This window comes from Arvicola amphibius, chromosome 11, assembly GCF_903992535.2.
Source record: "Arvicola amphibius chromosome 11, mArvAmp1.2, whole genome shotgun sequence".
NCBI classification, from domain to species: Eukaryota; Metazoa; Chordata; class Mammalia; order Rodentia; family Cricetidae; genus Arvicola; species Arvicola amphibius.
In genome coordinates this window covers 78,490,151-78,512,880 of record NC_052057.2, presented here as the reverse complement: position 1 = coordinate 78,512,880, position 22,730 = coordinate 78,490,151, and positions in this window count along the sequence as shown.

Below are 22,730 nucleotides of genomic sequence, written 5' to 3'. Positions count from 1 at the left end.
CCCATTCCTTTACCATACCATGTTTTCGGTGCTATTCAATAAATACAGAGCAAAGACTACAGACAACAGAGGACAGTAGATAGACCACAGACAACAGACCACAATCAAAGACCATGGAGACAAATTCCAATTTGGGTTTGCTCTTGGTCTAAACTGCTAGAGAGGAAGAAATTCTTCATTTTCTACTGTACTACTAATTCAGACCCTGATCTAATTTCCGTTCACATTTTATATTCACATTTATTTAAAAAAGATGGTACATCACTTGAAATATTTTTTTAATCACCGAATTAGTTCAAGAAAGAAGAGTTAAAGAACCAAATAGAGTGAAAAATTTTAAATCTCTTGTTAGATCAGCCACTCTAATCCTGCAGCATTCAGCATGAATTAGCAATGGAGGATTTTCCTTACTGCGGATAGCTGAGATGAGTATTTATCATAATCTTCCCTTTTCTTCACTGCAGTAACATCACCTCATCATTTTACTTCCTTCTTTCTCTTTCTCCTTCCTCCTTTTCTTGTTTTTCTTGAAGTTTTTAAAAGCTTATTATAATTATGTGTGTATGTGCTTGCACATGAACCTGCATGCTGTAGTGGCCACAAATATACCACACCAGACACATAGAGGTCAGAGGGCAGCTTGTGAGAGTTGGTTTTCCCTTTCCATTGGGTGAATTATGGGGCTAAGGCTGACAGTCTTGGAAGCATGAAACTTTACCCACTGAATTGGTATAAGAGGTCCTTCCGTTTATGCGCTGCTTTCATTGGTTAATCAATAAAAAATTTGCTTAGCCTGATAGGGCAGAACTCCTCTTCCTTCCTTCTTTCCTTCCTCTCCCTCTCTGGCCCTCTTCCCTTTCCCTGCCTCTCCCTCACCCTCCCTTCTTTACCTGCCTCCCATTGTCCCTCTTTTTCCTCATAAATTCACAGATCAATCATTTAAGCATCCTCTTAACTGAAAGGAGCTTTCAAGTGCTCAGAATGTGGTTTAACAGCACTCTTCTTGCCTTTGCTGCAACTGCTTAGCTTAAGACTATGGGAAAGATATATTAGAATAATATATTTTATAATTATATTATTATTTTACAAGTCAATTTTATAATAATATATTCTAAGGAGGGTGAAAAAATTGTATTAAATCCATGACGAAAATAAAACTTTACCACTATATTGTCTTTTCTGAAATTGATATGAGAGTATCTTGGAGAGTTTGGGGTTTATGATAATGAAAAGTAGCTCAGGATTTTCTGAGGCCCCGTTATGCATATCATACTGAAGAACAGGCGCTTATAGTAGTTTTTGATGCCACATATTCACATAGAAGAGACCTAGACTACATATAAAGAATCAAGAGTCTCTTCACAATTCTCAATGGTCACAGCAGGAAACAGAGTGAGCAAATGTCTTTAAAATTGTCAGACAAAGTGTCAAGCACTTAGTTTACACATTGAACCATAGCAAATCAGGAAGGTGGAAAGAGGCTCTCTCTTAGAGAGTCCCCAAAGGGACATTAACATCAGTAACAACAACATATACCACTTCTTGAAAGACTGTTGTCTAACAAAAGAAAAAAGTAGAAAAAAAAGGAAAGAGGGATGTAGCACGATTAATAAAATCCCTGAGACGGATACTGTGGTTCAATCTAAAGGTCACAATAGCAAATCAGCCAGCCACTGGCTCTTACCTTTATCTCGGTCCAAAATGGTGATCCTGCCTCTAGGAATCTCAGAATGAAACTGTGAGAGCTTTCTCCTCTCGTTTTATGATTCTCTCTAGGGCTGGGATTAAAGGAATGCATGCTCGGATTAAAGGCATGCTCTGCCTCGTTTCTATGGCAAATTAGTGTGGCTACTGGGACTAAAGGTGCCTGGACTGTAAGGCTGATCAGTACAGCTGTTTTACTCTCTGAACTTCAGGCAAGTTTTACTTTTAAAAATACAAATGAAATGTCACCGTAGAGAGATATTAGATTGTAGGAAATGAAAATGCAAGCAAAGGAGAGCCTTCATCCTTCTTAAATCCAAACTAGCGGGACTTGTAGGCCATGAACTCCTAACACAAGTGATGCAGCAGAATCTTCAAGCAGCTTGAGGGTTCAAGTTGCCTTAACATTTCTCTTGTGACCACTGCTACCCTACTGTGTGCATCCCCAGGCCTTGACTGGATGAGACATAACACAGTGATGGCTCAGTTAACTCCCAACTACTTGGCTCCCAAAGAATTATCTGACTGAACAGCAGATGGATACATGAGTAGAGGCAAATAGATGAGTCAAGGTCAAGCTAAGTGATGGATTAAGAAACTATTTCTGGCTGGATATGGTGGTATACAGCTTTAATTCTATTCACCATGAAATGGAGTCAGAATGATCTTATGAGTTCACAACCAGACTGATCTACTTCAGACCCTGTCAAAAGAAGAAAAGCAAGCAGGACTTCTACGGCACGGTAGAAAGAGCAAGTTAGGGGATCATTCTCAGGGAACAAAACTAAGCTCTCATTTTAGGGAAAATCTGCTTATAGAGTAGGGCATTCTGGAGAATGTCAGAATTCTTACGAACTTGAAATTGCTTTTCTCATAACTACATGGTATAAAGAAGGACAGCAAGATTGTGTAAGTCCGTATTATTCATGGGTAATGGGGGTGTGGTGGTTTGAGTGAGAATGGCCCCCCCATAGGCTCATATATTTGCATACTCAGCAGCATTTCTTTCTGGTTTCTGCTTCAAGATCCTGCTGGCATTACTGCCTTAGTTCTTTCAAGGATGGCCTGTGATCTGGAAGTGTAAGTCAAACTAGCCCCTTTCCCCCTAGATTGCTTTAAGCAGGAGAGTCTGTTATCACAGTAACAGACTAAAACTAGGTCAGCTAAACTTGTGATTTAGTCTATGCTAGAGATAAATATGAACTCAGCAGAGAACTGAAAAACACGTGTGCTCTGGACATTCTTCCTGCTGCCCTGGGGGCCATGGAAAGAACTCTCAACTATGCTGCAGGAAATATGCAGTGCTACACCACCTCTGTGATAGCTGAAGAGCCAGCTCTAGTATCCTGTAGGCTAACACAGTAAGCTGGTACCTCGCTCTTGACAGTACTTAATGATGAGCCTAATTACAAGCATCAGGACTGTCAACTGTAAGCAAACTAGTTTGTTGTCTTACATATTGTGAGCTAAAGAAGAAGTAGATTAGGGGTCTTTGACTGCACAGAAACAGGTAACTGATATAAGCAGCTCACACTCCGCAAACTGTTCATTTTAGAAAGTGGCATAGTACCCATTCCCCTTTTCTGTCTCCAATGGCCACACTTAATTTCCAACATATCCCTGTTGGGAAAAACATACTCGCAGATGCCAGAATATCTTCCATATTTCTGCTAGGCACAGTTGGAAAACAGCAGTTGTTCAACTACTTGGAAGCGAGCAGGCAAGTCTTGACATACAGAAGCAAGCAAAAAAGAATGAAGTCATGTCATTTACAAGAAAATGGACGGAACTGAAAATCATCATAGTAAGTAAAATAAGTCAAACTCAGGATGGCTAATCCTGTGTGTGTATGGATGTATTTCATTTAAATATCTTGATTTTTATATATGTAAAGGAGGTGAAAATAGAAAGGTTACAATTTGAGAAAAGGAACAGGACCACTTTGGAGATAAAAGGGGTGGGGTGAAAATTATCACAGGACATTATGACATGTATAAAATGTCACAATGAAACCCATTATTTTATATAATTAATATGTACTAATAAAGCCATTAAAAATTTAAGACAGGGTTTCTCTGTGTATCCCTGACTATCCTGGAACTATCTATGTAGATCAAACTGTCTTCAAACTTAGAGATGTGCCTGTCTCTGCTTCCTGAGTGCTAAGGTTAAAAGTGTATGCCACCACTACCCAGGAAGGAAGCAGTTTTTAAAAATGACATGCTAACTCCTTTTGAGAGACAGACATTTATGTATTTCCTCCCTCATCCTCTGCAAGGACATTTATTACCAGTTCACAGACAAAACACCCCCTTTGTTTAAGGATTAGCCGTATCTCTGCAAAATTTCTTTGATATTGTGTCATTTGCTATATCAAATTAGTACCACAGACAAGAATTTGTGCAAGGGACTCCATGCTACTTCGCCTCCTTGGTGATGGACTTACTTGAGACTGTTTTCCATTGCCGTAAGCAGCAAGGAGGGGCTCTTGGAAAACCATCTGTCTTGCTGCTTCCTGCCTCTGCTCCAAGAGGCTCAAATTCAGCTTGAATGTTGAGCCCAACTCAGACTCAAACCAAAAAATGCATAAGAAATAACACAATGTCTCACATTTATAAAGTCCCTGTTACAGTTTGAGCCTTAAATGCATTTTAAGGCCCAGACATTAAGAACCCCTCTCCAGTGTGTCAATATATCACTATTTTAGTAGACTTTTCAATAGACCCAACCAATATTCTCACTTTTAATTTTAATATACATGTTTATATTGCCCTTTGATCATGGCCTCCTTCTTCTCTCCAAAGTGGCCTCCTTTCTATTTCTCAAATTGTTTCCTTTCTACCTTTCTTTTTAAAATCAAGATTTGTAAGTAATGGAAATGTTAAGAAGTGAGGTATGTGGGGAAGACTTCCAGTCAATAGAGATGCAATCCTTGAATAGGAATATGGTATCCTCCCTCTTTTTATTTTTGTTTCTGGCCACAAAGTGAATGACTTGCTATTGTCACATACATTTGCTATGTCACCCCCCAGAAGCCTAAATCGGTTTGTCAGATAATGAGTAGCAATGTCCAGAACTGTAACAAAAAAAATAGGTAAGCCTGTCATCTTTATGGATTATCTCAGGTATTGGTTACAGTGAATGGAATGCTACAAAACAAGGTCCCTGATTTGTAACAAACTACTGTGAATGGAGGGAATGTAGTACCTCTGACTTGGATGCCATTGTGCTGAATAAAACAAACAGAATTCCTAGCATGGCCTCCTGCACTGCATGAATGCACATGCCCCATTATTATTCATATATGTTCTACTCTGGCCCAAGAGTGGAAAAGCTTGATCATGCAATGGTGACACCTTCTCTAGCTGGCTGAACTGATAGCGTTTGCTTGCATACCCAGAAGGGAGCTACTATTGAGATGCTGTGGCTTAAGAGGCAACAAGTTTTCCTGGACAAAGCACAGGCTTGAACTCTGGGACCAGTGCCGCTGGGTTCCAGTGTTATTTTAGTAAGCGACGTCAAGCAAACCACTTGCTTCCTTTTATTGTCGTTGAAAGAAAATTTTTGATCTGTGGTCGCACCACAGAACAATGTGGTGAAGATGAATGCAAAACTTCCAGAGCTGCTTCAGAAAGCTCTGCAGAACACATTAGATATAAAATCTTTAAGTAAGTGTATTAAAATTACACATTAGAAAATGAGATTTTACTTAAAGAGTATCTGAAGGGCAATGAAGATCAATTATTTCATTTTATTAGTAAAGGGAATGACCTGAAGTAACACGAAGATCGTGGCTAGATGGAGCCTTCATCTCTCTGGACTTTTCAGTGAGACAACAAAGCTGCAGATGGAGGAGGCAACATAGGCATTAGAGTGTGAGAATCGAGAGAAAAGATTCAAGTAAATGAGATGGGCAATGGCTCTATCTTATAGCTCAAAAATAAAAATAAAAATAAAAAATGTATACTTGCATGCATGGGAGAAGGAAGCAAATACTGTATTTTGCCCGAGAATCCAAAACTAGTGCCCTTAATGAATGACAGGGCTTTACAGGTACAGGTGGTACCTGTAGACAAAGTCTCAAGCCTTTCCTAGTATCCTGTAGAATCTTGAATCCTCAGGCTTCAAGATGGAGGTAGACTCAGCGTCCAAGTTGGGAACTGCACACTGCAGGCATTAAAAATCTTTTAGAAAGAATTATGCAGCATGAGGAATTAATGTACGCTGGAGATCTGAAGAGAAGCAAACATAGTGATGCTAGTTAATGATAGTGTTGAACATTCAAATTTTCCTCACACTGGAGATCTGATGAGCAACACACTGACTATAGTTAATGACATTGTATTGAACATTCTAAATGTGCTATGAGATTGGGGTTTATATGTCCACACTATAAGTAAAATTTTATATATGAAGGAATGTGTACATCACTTTATTTCATAATGATACACATATCAAAGCCTAATGCTTTAAATTTGACAGTTTTTGTCAACAATACATCACCAAAGATGGAAATTAGCAAATTAACATTTACAAAACTTACAAATAATACAAAAATTATATTTCACAATTGAGGTCTTAACTAGTTTCAAGAGTTGAAAGAACTTGAAGCCAGAGCTGTGTTGTTTTGATCTTTTGATTTCTGTCTCACTGTTTGAGCTTTCTTTCTCAATTATGAATTAAACAAGGGTGTGCATTAAAAATTCTACATATTTATGTAATATTCTGTGTTACTCTCTCTGAATAAAAAATTAAACTTATTGCTACATCAACTGACCTTACTAAACACTGAGATAAACAGTATATTTCACTTAAAGATAAACAAACATGAAGATGTTGGCTTTCCATTTACTTTGTTAGTTTTATTTTTTTTCAATTTTTACTTGCAGTTTTATAGTTGTTTGTATCCTTATTATTTTTGTTTCATATGAATTTAAAAATCTTTTCTTTGAAGTACATTTATGGTCAATGTTTTAATAGACTTTTTGATTAAAATAAATGCTGAAATTAGATTTAACATCAATATTCTAGGTGAGTATAACTTTTAAACTGTACTCTTCAATAACATAACCAAAAACACCAGAACAAAGCTAGGAAGTGACATGTGACCATTAACCTTAATTTTCAGATGGTTAAGGGAGCATGGAGTGATTTTTATGCAGTTGTAGCCTATTTTAAATTCATACATTTTACGTTTTAAGAACATGTTTTGTTGTAGAAATTTGTGTATAATTGCGCGGCTACATATACACACAAAGAAAAAGTTAGGAGAGAGAAAATGATACACGTTGAGAATTTATATCGAAGGGCCTAAGGGATTTTGCATTATATTTTCTCTGGCTTCTTCTGTTTTGCTGGTTGAATGACTGTCATTTTGTATCCATCAGTCTGAGGCAGTGACATAGTGAGGGCTGTGTGATAGATGGAACTGTCAGAGCCTCCTGAGTACTTAGATAGTGCACCTGTGAATTACATTTACAAAGGGCTGCATTATGGGAAAGTGTGATTGCTCTCTTCTCTTCCAGGTGTTAAGGAAATAGCTGGTAGTTAAAGAACAATAATCCATTTCCCGTGCCCATCCTGCCATCTCGTTTGTGTTGCCTAGCTACAATTGAGAGAAGCCCCAGTGCTTTTTAGTCCATGGCTTTTAATTCTAATATACTGAAATCACTCATTTTCAACTACCCTTTAATAAATTAATATAAAAAAATGAAAGTCCTTTGTAAACCAAGTTCATCACACCAGATCCTGTAGATATAAAAATAATCCATTGCAGACTGAAAACTCAGAGGACAAAAACATAGAATAAAAACAACACCTGATTCTCTTCTTCATTGTGATTTTTTTCAAGGAAAGCATTTCCATGAATATACCAACTTCATCGGCTCTTTTTTCCCCAAAGATAGATTCAAGGAGTCAATACTTTGTGCCTGGGAGGACTACTCTATTCCACTTACATGAAGCTTAAAGAAGTGAATGTTTTTATGTAGCAGAGCATAGACTTCTGTCAAAGTTTGGGCTAGAAAATGTAGTTAAGAGCTAAGAGCATGTCCTTTTCTTGCACAGGGCCTGAGTTAAGTTCACAGAATCAGTGCCAGACAGTCACATTTTACATTTGAAATGGATTTCTCTGGAAAAATTTTATTCTTTGGATCAGCTCTAGAAAAGGTAAACAAAATATCAATAATCATACAGTTTACCTATTTAATAACCTGTGTCTATAGGAAAACTTAACTCCTGCGATATCTCATGTCTATTAGTGGAGCTGAGAATTACTTCTGAGCAGATTTGCTGCATCTGCTATAGTTGCCTCTTCTTCCATTTTGTCTGGAGTTCAAGGTTCTTTCAAATGTATGTATCACTTTTCTCCGAGAAGTGAAATGCATGTGTTTCCATGCATAAGCATAAGCAAAAGAAGCCAGGCCTTCCTTTTCACTCCCTTTTCTCATTTCACTGTCTCTATTTGAGCAAAGGATCTGTGTCTCCTAGGAATTTGCATCTTGACTACTACTGAAGTGGCCAGTACTGACTAGAGGTTGAGGGGAGGTGTTCTTATACAGGTTGATTTTGTCTACTAATGGGTATTATGCTTCCTGTTTCCCAGTAGATGTATCTGTGCTTCCTTTCTTCCTCCCCTTATTTCTCTCTTTGCAAATACGTGTTAGTCATGTATCAGCTCTATGAGACTCAGGCATGGGACCATAAATACACGCTTCCACTGTCTGTTCTCACAAGCAAATCTTTTAGAGCAGCCAAAGGAATTTCTAGATTTATCAAATGAGGAATCCTAAGTGCTTTTAATATCATGCCAAAACCCTATAGGAAGTGGGATAACATTCTACTGAATTAAAGTTTCTACTGTTGTAAAGAGACACCATGTCCATGGCAACTTTTATAAAGAAAAATATTTCACTTAGACTGGATTACAGTTTATAAGTTTAGTCCATTATTGTCATGGTGGAAAGCATGACAGCGTGCAGGCAGCTATGGTACAAAAGAAAGTGAGAGTTTAAAAGAGAGACTGAGACATTGGGCTGACTTGATCATCTGAAACCCCAAAGCCTGCCCCGAATGACATATTTCCTCCAATAAGAACACACATACTCTAATAAGGTCAAATTTCCTAATTGTGCCACTCCCTATAGGCCTATGGGGGACATTTTTGTTCAGACTACCATATACCACACCCTGGATCCCTTAGTTTTGTAACCATATCACAATGCAAAGTTAATTTAGTACAACTTCAAAACTCTGTATAATGTATAACAGTCTCTAATTTGTTTAAGAATCCAAAGTCCAAAATCATTTCATGAGACTCATACTATCTCTTAACTGTAATCCCCTGTAAAATCAAAATGAAAAAGCAGATCATATACTTCCAACATATTATGGTACAGGATATGCATTACTGTTCCAAAACAGAAGAAATTAACCATAGTGAGAAAATGCTGGATCAAAGAAAGACCAAAAGCCTGCTGGGCAAATTCCAAACTCTACATCTCCAGGTATGACAGGTATGATATCAACTCAATCTTCGTATCTCCAACTTTTTTCATTTTTTTTTTCCTGCAGCACACTTCTTTCTCTTGGGCTGGTTCCACTTCCTGTTAGCAGATTTCCTTAACAGATACCCATGGATCTGGCATCTCCAACATCTTGGGGTTTCCAAGGAAACCCGGTTTCACCTTTACAGCTTCATGCAATGGCCCCTCTAGGCCTCAATGCAGGGACATACCTGAGACATGTCTAGGCTTCCTTAGCTTTCCTTAGCCATGGAGAGAGATTTCCATAACCCCATTTTTCTATCTTTAACTCTAAACTCATAACCACATGATTGAAGCTGCCAAATTCTTCTGCTTGCTGGGGCTAGAACATGACCCCCTTGTTTAAATACATTTCACCAACTTTCTGTTTTCAATGGCTCCCTTTATTGCCTCAGCTTAGCTGTCCTGAAAATCAATCTGTAGTCTGCCTAGCTTTGGACTCTGAAACCAATCAGCCTTTGTTTTTTGAGTGCTAGAATTAAAGGTGTGTTCCACCATGCCAATTCCTATGCTTTTCTTTGATTCTTTTCACAAGTTGGAAGCTTAGCTGGATGGGGTCTGAGGTCAACACTCACTTTATTCCACTTAGCAACTGACACTTCCTGATGTCCTTACACTTTCTCATAGAACTCTAATTTTTGTATTTTTCCTTGTTCAGTTTGTTCTTTTCATTATAGGTCTGTGTAAGACTGGCCACTAATAGCCACACAACAGTCAGTGCTGGGTTGTTTTGTAATGGCTTCTGTCAAAGCTGTTAATCCATAACTCTTCAATATAGCCTCAGACAGATTTAATTTTTTTGCATAAGGGCAAAAAGAAGCCACATTCTCCACCAAAATATCACAAGAACAATCTCTATGTCAAGTATTAATATTCTTCTCTTGTGCCATGTCCCATAGTTAAAATCACCCTGCACCACTGTCTTCCATGTTCCAACTAGTATGGCCCATTAAACCCCAATTAAATTGTTAAACTGTTTTTTTATAATCCAAGGTCCCAAAGTGTACATTTGCCAAACAAAAGCAGGGTCAGGCCTATCACATCAATACCCAGTCCTTGGTACCAAATGCTGTCTTAGTTGGGGTTCTATTGCTGTCTTAGTTGGGGTTCTATTGCTGTCTTAGTTGGGGTTCTATTGCTGTCTTAGTTGGGGTTCTATTGCTGTCTTAGTTGGGGTTCTATTGCTGTCTTAGTTGGGGTTCTATTCCTGTGAAAAGATGCCATGGCCAAGGCAACTCTTATAAAAGAAAATAAATAACTGGGGATGGCTACCAGTTCAGAGGTTTAACTCATTATCATGGTGGTAAGTGTGACAGAATGCAGGCTAACAAGGTACTAGAGAAGGAGCTGAGAGTTCTACATCTGGAACCCCAGGCATCAGGAACAGATTGTCACTCTGGGTATAGTTAGAGTACCTGAAACCTCAAAGCCCGCCCCTAGTGGCACACTTCCTTCAACAAGACCACACCTACTCCAACAAAGCCACAAGTCCTAAAAGTGCCATTCCCTATGGACCTCGTGGGCCATTTGATTCAAAATACCACAACTACTCTTTTCATATAATCTAGTTTTCAAAAAGAATATTCATAATTAAGATTGTGAATTATGAAACAGGTATTTTATAATTCAAACGTACATATAGCATATTACAATATAGCAATGTTTTCTTTGATACATTTCAAAAATGGAGAGCAAAGAATGCTAAAACAATTCATGTAAATATGTGAACTATAATAAACATAGTACAAATTATATCTCAAACAACAATATGGGTACTGTAGAGCTGGATCTGCAAGAGAATGACCAATCAAACAGGAATTCCCTTTTAGTCCATGATCTAGAACTGAAATCCAATATTTAAAGAAACAGGTAGTTTGCCTCCCCATTTATAATTGAAAACTAAATATAATAAAAAGCATTTCACCAGTAATACAATTTTACCCACCCCTGCCACATACAATTTCTTGTCTGTTGACTTTACATGCCCTCACCAGATCTGGAGAACAATACTCCTCTTGTTTTTATTTCATTATATATATTCATTGTCTTTATGTACTATGTTACACAAGGACATTTCCATGCAAAGCTGAGAAATCACATAGCAGAGAAACATGCTATTTGTCTGACATTGGCGTTTCTTCATGTGTTCACCTCCATTTGCATACAAGTTTCTGTAAAGGACATATGATTGTCTTACTGGTAAAGTGGTTTTTATTCTAGGAAAATTTAAAGTAGAAATCATTAAATGAACCAATGATGTCAATATTCCCAAGTTAGTTTTAGAGAAAAAAACCCATAGGGTTAGCATTTAAGTAGTTAAGTTTTAAAAACTTAGCACAGTATAAATAGCTAAAAGGGTATTCTTTTATAAATTCAATTTTAATTATAGAAATAGATAATTGAAATGCAATTTTAAGTTGAAAAAATGTTACTCAAAAATTAAAGATTTTTTTGCCTTTGTACTTCTATGAGATTTATTAATGTCAAGAACATTTTGCTATTTCCCTCCTGTGCTCTTCAAAGTAATTTAAGATTAAATGCTGAAAGCTCAATTTTAGTACCAAGATTTTTATTGAGTTGATGACAGAGATAAATAAACATCTTTGATATTAGAAGGTTTGTCAGACTCTAAGAATCTTTTCTAAAATCATTCTTCAGCAAAAGCATAATTCTGAAAATTGACACGGAATTAAATTTTTCTTTTTTTCTATATAAATAACAAGATTGCACAGCATATTTCTACATTAGCATTGGGCCTTAATATCACAAACAATAAACTAACCTTGTCTAACATAAATAATATTTTGAAAGGTTTAACTCGCATTACCAAGATTTGCAAAGGCTTGATCCTCAATCTGGTGCCACCTGGGATTTGATTTCATGGCTTTCCTTCATCGGTTTACTGTACTGTGACATTCCCGATCACAGATGCGACAATCTCAGCCCTCACATCTGTACCTAACATCATCTGGGTAAGAGTAATGTGACCATGCTCCCACAATCCTAAACAAAATCCAGGGACTCGTTGACATTCAAGTGAATTAACTCAACATACCCAACTTTGAATCAAATGTCTTAGCCAGAGTTCTGAAATGTATTGCTTGGAAAGCTCTGTATCACTTCCTGAGCAAAATGATAAGCAGACACAGCTTTTTCAGACAGATATGAATAGCCTAAAGTAAATCAGGAGCTCTTAGGAGGGAGGAGGGGAGAAGGGAGCTTAAGAAAGAGACTACTGCTATCCTATCAGCCTCTACAAGAGACTACTGCTATCCTAATCTAAGGTGGCTGGAAAATTTTTTAGATGTTTCATGTATATCTTCACCATCCATCATTTGCTTCATAGGGTGATGATCTCGTCAATGCTCAATATGGCAGGAACCCATTTTTAGTATTTCTAGGACATTGGACTCAATTTCAATTAATACAATGGTTATCATATTTAGACTTAGAACTATTCAGCAAACCCTTTTTATTCTTTGGATCTGTGCTGTGCATATTTATAGGAATTTCCATAGATATTAGGAATATTTCAGTTTGTAAATTTTGAGATGAGAAATGAATTAATTTAGTGGTCTAAGATAGATAGTTGATGACTAAAGTCACAACAGGGTAAGGATTGAAATCTTAGTGTCTGCTATCTCCAGTTCTCCATCTCTCATAGCTTTCCAGATTATTGTGAGGCTCCACTTCAGTACTTGAAGCTTGGTGTACAGGCAGCTCTTTGTTTTCCTCCCATCATAGCCACGAGATAGTGGTTACAATGAGCTATGCTTTCACAAACAGGGAGATCTGGAGATCAGTTGACTTGGAACTTCCTTTCTCTTCTTCTTTTTCACAGTCTCTCATAACTTTTGAATTTTCAGTATGCCCCAGAGCTATTGGAACAAGATAGATGGATCCATGCTGGCTGAGCTCATCTAACATTAATGTATTATTCAACAATGCAATTTATATTTAAAGTGGAAAGTTTATTGACCAATCAAGGTCAGTGTAGTTAGTTTGAACACACTCCCCTCTGTAAGGAGATTTCAAGCAGTACTCAGTGATTATCCAAATGTTGCCTCTTACATGTGAAGTGAGAACAGGGCAACTCATTAGGTGATTTCAGTGTTTAGTAAGTTAGACTTCATTCTCTCAGCCTGCCCATTTCCTTCTAGAACAAGGTTCAGGTGGACATTGCTCAAGTTTGCCGCAGTGACTCTCCGCCCTCACCTTTCTGATTTGAGGCTATACGATATTCTTTTTCTTTTCTGAGGTAATGCTTTTCTTTAAATAGTTTTTCTTGATTAAAAACAAAACAAAAAGAACAACAACAACAACAACAAAAAAAAACAAAACCTTTTGTCCCAGGAATTCTATATACATGAAAAAAATCTTCACATATTTATCCTCTTATGTATGAAAACCTATAGGATTGAGCAGAATTTTACTATTTCTATAATATGCCATATAATGATATTTTACTATCAATATGTTCTTTCTACCTCTTTAAGATACATGTAACTGATTAGGCACTTACAGCTAGTTTAATTAGGCCTTTAAGCTATTATCTCACAGACACAAAAATGAGATTAAAAGCTAGGATATGAAGCCTGTGCACAATCCACCATCTAATTAGTAATAAAGATAAGCTCCCACACTGTGTTTCTGTGACTCTCCCATCAGTGTTCATAACCACATATCATCAAGAATATCCTAAAAGGCTTTGGCTTCTTCCATCATTCCTAAACAAATGAAGGTGTCAAAGACTTGATAGCTGACCGAAGTTAAGATTTTTCTTTCATTTTTTGGAAATTTATTAATTCATCAGTGTAGATTTCTTTCACATCCTGTGTTAAAGTCCAATAAAAGATACAAGACCTTGAAGCAAGTCCACAGGAAAAATTTTTCAAAAGAATATGGCACTTAATTGATGCCCAAATGCCCTTAGGAATGGAACATTATGAAGAGATCATTCAACAGTAAAGCACTGTGATCCCCGAGATGAGCAAAACCCAGGAGATAAGCACGGTGATATTCCCCAAGCTTGGTTCCCAGAGGCCGTTCCCAGCCACGAAGCGGAACAGTGGACTCAGCAGATCACAATTCTCTGGCAGAGGTTCAAGCTGAGAGAGCACAAGGCAGGTAGAAGGAGAAAACCACCATGAAAAGGGAGTAGAAAGGAAGATGGGAGAGGAGGAGACAGAGACAGACAGAGAGAAGACTGACAACCGAAGCCTGTGGCTCACTGCAGGCTTTGGTTCAAGGAGAGGATGAGCAAAGAAACAAAGAAAGCAACAGCCTAAATCATTCTCAGGACTCACACAGCAGGTTTCCAATCGGTCAAACAACAAAGCTCTCAAGACTCAAAAGTACTTGATGGAGGTGAAGGTTGTAGGGTGGAGAGGTGGCTAGGAGTTAAGAATAATTGGTTTTTTTTTTTTTTTTTTTTTTTTTTTTTTTTTTCAGAGAACAGGTTTTGGTTCCCAGCACCTTTGTGGTGGCTCACAACCATCTGTAACTCCTGTCCCAAGAGATCAAATGGGTGCCCTATTCTGGCATCCACAGGCACTGGTTATGCGTATGGTAGACACACATACATACATGCAGAAAAAAATCATACAAGCAAAATAAAATTAATTTAAAAATAAATTGACATAATTATCAGAAGAAAATAGTATTAACAAGGAGGATAAACAATAATGATACATTAAGCTAGCAGAACTCAAACTAGCCTTCAAAAACTAAATGACCATGAACAACTGCCAACAAAAGCAAAATCCAATACTTTGAAAAGAATACAACAAAACTCAGCATCTACAATGTCACTGTCACATTATACATAATTAATTGAGAAGTTCCTTACATATAAGGAAGCAAGGCAGTTTGTGCCATAAAACCATCAGGTCATGGATATAAAATAGTACACATGCACACACACACACACACACACACACACACACACACTTTTTCAGTACAAAAGCACATACACAGAAATTTAACTTTGGGAGTATGTAGGTGAAAAAGTTCAGTGCGCATCAGGATTTCCCTGCGAATTCCTGAGAAATGGCACAGCCCGCACTCAATTCGCAGGCTAGCTGGTTATCAAGTCATTACTGTGCTCTGTCGGGCATCCAGGGGATTTTGCTCAGGATTCTAAAGAAGGCTGTGTACCTCACACATAAACTGATAGGTAAAGGCCTCACAGCATCTTTTAAAAACTGCACAAACGAGCACATTTTGTGCACAACGCATCTCCTATCTGTCTCCAGGCCTAAGGTTCAGCCTCCGTGACACTATAGGGTCTTGTCTTTCCCTAGTTTTCTGCATACAAAATATTCTGTTGTCTGGCGGTAATGTGGAATATCTCTTGCTTTCCTTTAATTGCATAGTGACATTCAAGCATACATCTGGACCTTATTAATTTGGTTTTGCTTGTGAATTAGAAAAGAGAGAAATCGTTTGACATTTTCCCTATTGATGTCTGTAATAACTTTATTTGATTTAAAGTACTGGCAAGAAAAAGTGGACCTGCCTCCTTTTCGAAACAAAGGATGCTCTAAAGAGGCCTTCTAAGCAGGAGAGTTTCTCTCTGGTTGGGAGGGGGGGACATCAAGAGGGTACTTCCTACATGTAGGGCTGGAAAGACTCAAACCAACATCTACTCATTCCAGATAGAGCAGTAATGACAGAAAAAAGGAATGAGCCTATCAAAGTCTAACTGAGAAAACCAATGGATTTACTGGTGTTACAAACAAGAGTATAGGTAAAGAGGTTCCTTCCGGGAGCACAAATGACTCAAAGGCAGCTGCATCATAGAATGTCCACACCAGCATGGGTAACAGCTTATGAAAGCTGTAACCCTTGAGATGTCTTCAGGATTTTGAGGTGGATTGGCAGGTAGAAGAGTCTTCTCCAGGCAGCTTGGCTCATGCAAAATTCTCTTCCAGGCAAAGTGGATGGTGGGAGGATCTCCTCCAGGCAGCCTGGTCAGAGATTCTGATGTCTCAGCAATTGTCCATGCTTTCCATGCCCTTGAAACAATGGAACTTTGAGAATCTTGTGAGTTTCAGGAACTTCCTAAGACACATGAGTTATTTACTCATGAGCATCCTTCCACCCTCCTGAAGGGAATATTTGATTTCAAGATAATTGCTACAAAAGACAGATTTGATTCCTTTTTACTCATAGAAATTATATTTCTTAAATCCTATCTTTATCAGTATCCTGGACCAGATTCCTAAAGTATCATTAGAAATTTCCTTGCATAATATTTTCAGATAACATAGTTAAGAGGATGACCTAGGTAGTAATACTCTCCTACGGCTAAGACAAAATATTGTCTTTAGTCTTTACTAATTTATAAATAACAGAAACTTGCTATTTACAAATGAAATCTGGGAAGCCCAAATTCAAAGTGCTAGTAGGTTTGCTATCTATTCATAGTCTGGTCCCTGATTCTATCTCAAACAATGGAAGGATCAGAAGGTTAAAGGATAGCTAGCTGCTTGTCTCCAGTCATTAAATGAAGGCACTAATCCTATTCATGAGGGTAGAACATTCTTAACACAGTCACATTGGAGCATAAATTTGAGCGTGTGTTTTGGAGGGAACACATTTAGATCATCACAGCTTTTGCCTCCCCAAATTCACCTAGTGTACTCGTCAGTCTTGACTGCAGGCCCTCATTGCCTGATATACTCTGTCCAGCCTGCAACTCTGGATGAGGCCTTACTGTTTAGTGCATTTGTACTGAGTGCATGCCTCAGAATTGTCACTAGTGATTAGGGATCCATTAGTTCTGTAATTTAAGTGTAAAAGTTCAAAAGATTCAACTATTTGTTGTGTTATTGGTCATGTACCTTTTGAGCAACTCAGACAATTTTGCTGCATGATGTTTCTTAATCAAGGAACACTCCCAAAGTCAGTATTCGCAAAGGAAGGAAGCTCAAGTAGATTGAGCAAATTTCCACAAGTGTTGTGAGTGAAAACTACATATACTTATTCCTTACCTGACAGGTCCTTCAATTAGAAGCCTAACATCTCTCTCATGGAGCTGAAATCAAGATGCCTTCTAGGAAAAGCTGCTCTTTGGTCACTTTTGGGGAAAATACATTTCCTTGCCCTTCCAACTTGCATTCAAAACCCCATATTCTTTTGTTGCTGCCTCTTTCTTCCATCTCCAAATGTAGGCCGACACTCCTTCGCAATTGATCACTCTGATCCCAATTCTCTTTTCCACATTTTAAGAATTTTTATGACTATATTGATTTTTACAGATAATGTAGAATAACCCACTCATCTTAAAGACTGTTGATTACCAATTCGAATTCAATACACAACCCCTTTTCTTTTTCCATTGAACATTCTCTATGTACAGGATCAGGGGATTAGTGCATGGATATCTTTGTATGTGCACTATTCTATCTGCTAAGAAAAAGTAGAAATGAATTCAGTTTTGTTGTAGCAAATTGTTATTTGCTGCATCATCACGAGATGATTTCTCAATGTTGTTTTGAATCAGGACAAGCCTGGAATGACCCTACAGCCCATAAGGACTGCTTGTTGCTTATGACTTGGCTCTGGGAATTGACACAATCTTGGATGATGTATTACTTTTCATGGAAGGGCAGTCATAGGACCTGTGACCTGAGAACTCTCAGTTCTGTCAGTAGCAACTGGTAAATGAATACAATTGCATTGAATGCTACTAGAAGGAATTTTGGACCCAATCACAGTTTTCCCTTACAGTAGGGTTTGCCATAAGGTCTGAGGAGGATGTGCTGAGTAGAATAGAAAGAATATTAAAGCAGGCATTGGGGTTGCATAGTCTCCAAATAGCTAGGTTTGTAAATAGTACATTGCACTTACGTGAATCTCCCTTGTGCAAATAAAATGATGTGCCTTCAATAAATTCTTAAATTATTTTTTGTTACCTTACTGCTATTTGACCATGAAAGATATCACTCCCTGGTAACTTAAAACTTCTTTCTGTTGCTTCCTATAAAGCTTTCTTAATGTTTGACACTAGCCCCATTCTTGACCCCCAGTCTAATGTGGATCATACTGCAGGAATCTTCTCTCAGTTCTCCAAACCTCAGCAACTCTCTGTGACTGTGAAGAGAAAAAGCACTAGATAACAACAGTGACAATGGCCACTGACTAACAATATCAAGGCCACCCAAGGCACAAAAGGACTCATGTCATTGGCTTGTTAGTACTTCCTGAAGAAAGTTCTGGCATGGGGAGAAAGAAAGAGAAGACTAATCACTATAAAATGTTAGTGGCACATTCTTAATCCTGAAGGCCAATGCTTGAAGGAGACTGTCTTCACAGAGTGCACCATCTGAAGGAAGGGCTATCTAGTCCACTCCATCTAGATATAGAGGAGAACCTGAAATTGACTTCCAAGAGTAAAGACTGCTTCTTTTTATTTAGCACTCCAGTAGTATACATGGGTGCTATTAATGAATTGCTGTTGAAGGAGCTCCAAGATGTAAATGCTGCTGAGGAAAATAATTGTGAACCATCCTAGAGACAGCAAGGTGCACAAAACATAAGGAGCCTGATTGAGGTGACCACAGAGGCCACAGGAAATGCTCAATGATCACAGCTGGCTCTTCAGATTAACATAAAGTCCCATGCTAAAGGCTCTTGTGCATTAGTCAATGAAACATAAGTAACTAGATTAAAAAGTACATTTTCATTAAATCCATTCAAGCAATGAGAATAGAATATTTTTAACATTGAAGGAGAAAACTCACATGTAGGGTTCTGCAATCATCTTTTGATGTTGAAGGAGAAATAGATGAAAAACAGATAAAACCTGAACTTACTTAAAATAGTCTTGTTCTGCAAGAGGTTGAGCGGAGTTCATCAGGAGGAATCAAGTTATATATATATACACATATATGTACATATACACATACATGTATATATTTACACATATATTTTTGTTTCAAGTAAAAAATTAAAGAAAATACATGATCATAATAATAATTGAATAAATGAAATAAGTGTAAATAGTATAATAACTTACTAGTATAATAAGGAACTCAAGGTACCTAAGTTATATGTGAAGAAGTTTAGTTTTAATTGGGGTGAATACAGGTTAGTATAAACACATTCTGAAAATTCTAGAGAAATCACAATGGCGTTAAAGACAACTGAAATAAAATGTGAACCAAAGACAAACTCCATGGCTCTCGATGCTCAGCTGAAGTTAGGGGTGGCGTACACAATAGCTCACCTCAGTTGCCAACCTGACTACAGAAAGAATCACTTCTGAGATATGCCTCTGATAATATATTTGGAAAACTTCCAGAGAGATGTAATTGAGAAAGCAAGACTCTTGTGGGAGATGGGCAGCACTTTTACATGGGCCGTTCTGAACTGAATAAAAGACAAAAGAAAAGTTGTCAACAACTAAGTGCTAAGCAAGCTGTTGTTACTGCCCTGCCTCCTGTGCCATCCAAGATTGGCAGCTCTCAAGCTACTGCAAGTAAAAGCTGCCCCCGCCAAGCTCTATTAGGCGTATTTAGTCACATTGACAAAAATATATGTAACACATTATCAAAAGCGGGTTGGGGAGAAAAAAAAAGTTAAAAACCTGTCAGTAGATGTTAAGTAGGATAAATACTAAGGAAATTATTGAAAATTTTTTAATGATAATGATCTAAATATACTCCTTTGAATGTATGTGTGCAAGTATGTGTGAATGTGTGTAAGACATGTATACAATGTTCACATGGATGCCTGCAGAAGCCACAGACCAATGTCAAGTAGGTTGTCCTATTGTCCTTCACTTTATTTATTATTTATTTGCAGGAGTCTCTTACTGAAGCAGGAGTTCACAGAGTTGGCTAGACTTGATGGCAAGTTGAACTTCAGGGATCTGGCTATCTCCAGCTTCTCAGAACTGGAGTTACAGGCACATTGCTCCTGCTTTATCTTTCATGTAGGTTCTAGGGATTCTAACTCATGACTGCGTGCCTTTGCTCACTCAGCCGTCTTTCTAGTCCAAATACACACACCTGTTTAAAATGGATTGATAAAATGATCACATAAAAACAAGACCCAGCCATGTTATGCACAAACTCTAAATATAAAGATTAATACAGTTTAAAATTTAAGAGTTAGAGCAAGCTATATTGTTATAATACTTAATAAATAACATCAACTTTAATGCCATGCATATCAGACTTTCAAAACAGAAAACTTAGAGGCTAGCAGTCCGCTCTAGTAAAGATTCTAGTTTATGTGGATGGTCTAATATTCTTGCCTGTGCAACAAATAACAGATTGTTGAATTGTGTGAGGAAAAACAGAGCCACAGAGAGCAATATACAATTCTACCATTCCACCTGGAGATTTAAATACTGAACTTTCAGTATTGGTAGTCATAGCAGAAAAAAAAAATATTTAAGGCTATCACTGGTTTGAACAGCACCATCAATCAACTGAATTTAATTGACATATATACACTAGTGCTTTAAAAAGTAGCAGAATAAACATTTTTCTCAATTTTACCTGAGATATTTAACAACACAGACATCATTCTGGTCCATAAAACAAATGTGACATGAAGGAAGGAACAGAACCATGCAAGGTAGTTTCAGAACAACAGAGGTGAGTTAAAGATATACAACAGAAGTCAGCATGTATATGACAAGCATTTGGATATCAAACAGCATACCACAGCAACATGGATTAAAAAAAATCAACAGAAACTGAAGCCCACTTTGAGGACGATAAAAAAGAAAACAAAATATGTCAAATTTGTGTAAGCAGTGGGAAAGCAATGTTCTAAAGGAAATTTATAGCTCTACACAAAGCAAAGAAAGGGAAACCTGAAGTCAGTAACTTACATACTAGAGAGCTGGAAAGAAGAGTGGTCTTTCTTTGAAAGGAAGAAGTCTTTGCTTCATGTAAAGCAAGGAGAAAACCACCAATAGAAACTAAATCAGAGATCAAGTAAAACAAGAACAGGACAGCAATAGAGAAATATCAAGATCATTTAAAAAGATAAAAGAAATAAAATAAAACAACTTAGACATAATGGATCAATTTCTTCAAAACTCAAACTACCAAAATCTCCTCCAAGGAGGAAAAGACTAATTAGATCCATTACATTGAATCAATAATTTATACGTACACTAAGAAAAAGACAGCACCAAGGTCAAAGAGTTTTACAGTTGAATTCTATCCACATTAATCAAGAATTCATACTAACTTTTCATGATCTCATCTAGAAAAATCAAATCAAAATGGTTAATTTCTTAATCATTTTATACTTAATATTCACTGAAGCATACACTACAGTGAGTTTTAGAAATTCTTTGTTTCTGTGACTGAACAACATTCTCATCATTTGAAGATCACACGTTTTACTTGTCCTTTCGTTTGTACATGGTCACTAACTCTTTTAGCTTTTGGATCCTGTGAAAATAGCTTCTATAAACTACCGGGAGACAAGTTATCTGATATATTCTTCTTACATTTGTTAGTAAAGTATTGTTTATAATATTACCTTGTTACATGATGCCAGCTTTTTTTCTATTTTGTGTCTTCTAACTTTATTGAATTTTTCTTTTCAATGTAGCTAAAAGAAAACTTTTCATCATTGGTTTAAATTTTCATTTTTAATTTTACAAACAAGTTGTAAGATTCTACTCATAGCCATTTTCCACAAGTTCTGTTCTGCTTCAAGTTTCATTGCATCTTAAGTATTTTCTTTTCTTTTGTGATTTATTTGAGGTATTAGAATCAGTTGATTTCCTAACATTTCATGTTCTTAGTTTCTTTGTACTGCTGTGAAGCTACGTATTTGTATGATTTCAAGCCTTTCAATTGTGTATTGAGATGTTCTTTATATATATTCTTTTTTAAAATTTCTAAGAGCACTTGAAAAAGAATGTGAGTGCCTCCCTTGTAGGATACAGATCCTTGTAAACATCAATCAGCCCAAGTGGTTGTTAGGGGTTTTGCCAGCTCCTCACTGATTTTCTGTCTACTTGGGTAGAAAACTGAGAGCTGAATGTTGTTGTCTACTATTGTAATTGGACATTTGTTGTATTGTTTCTGTAAAACATGGACAGTGTCTTTAAAGCTTTGTTATAATATGAATGTAATTTTAGTATTGTCTCCTTTCTTGTACCCTTCCAATAGTTTTTGTATCCATCATTTCCCTGCTGATAATTGTTTTTCTGAACTCTATTAATCATTAATATAACCAAACCAATTTTGTATGATTATAGTTTCCATGGTGATCCTTTACTATCGTTTCATTTTAAAATGTTTTATGCCTGTATTATTGCACAGCACAATTTGGTAACAATTTTTGCAGGAATGTGGTAACTCTTGCCATTTTACTTTAAGTGTTGAAATAATATTGTCTGACAGAAGTATCTATGATGGCAGGGTTACCTCATGCCTTCATTGTCCAGAGCAACTAGCCTTTAGTATATACAGAACTATGCTATATATATGAAATATGCTAAGA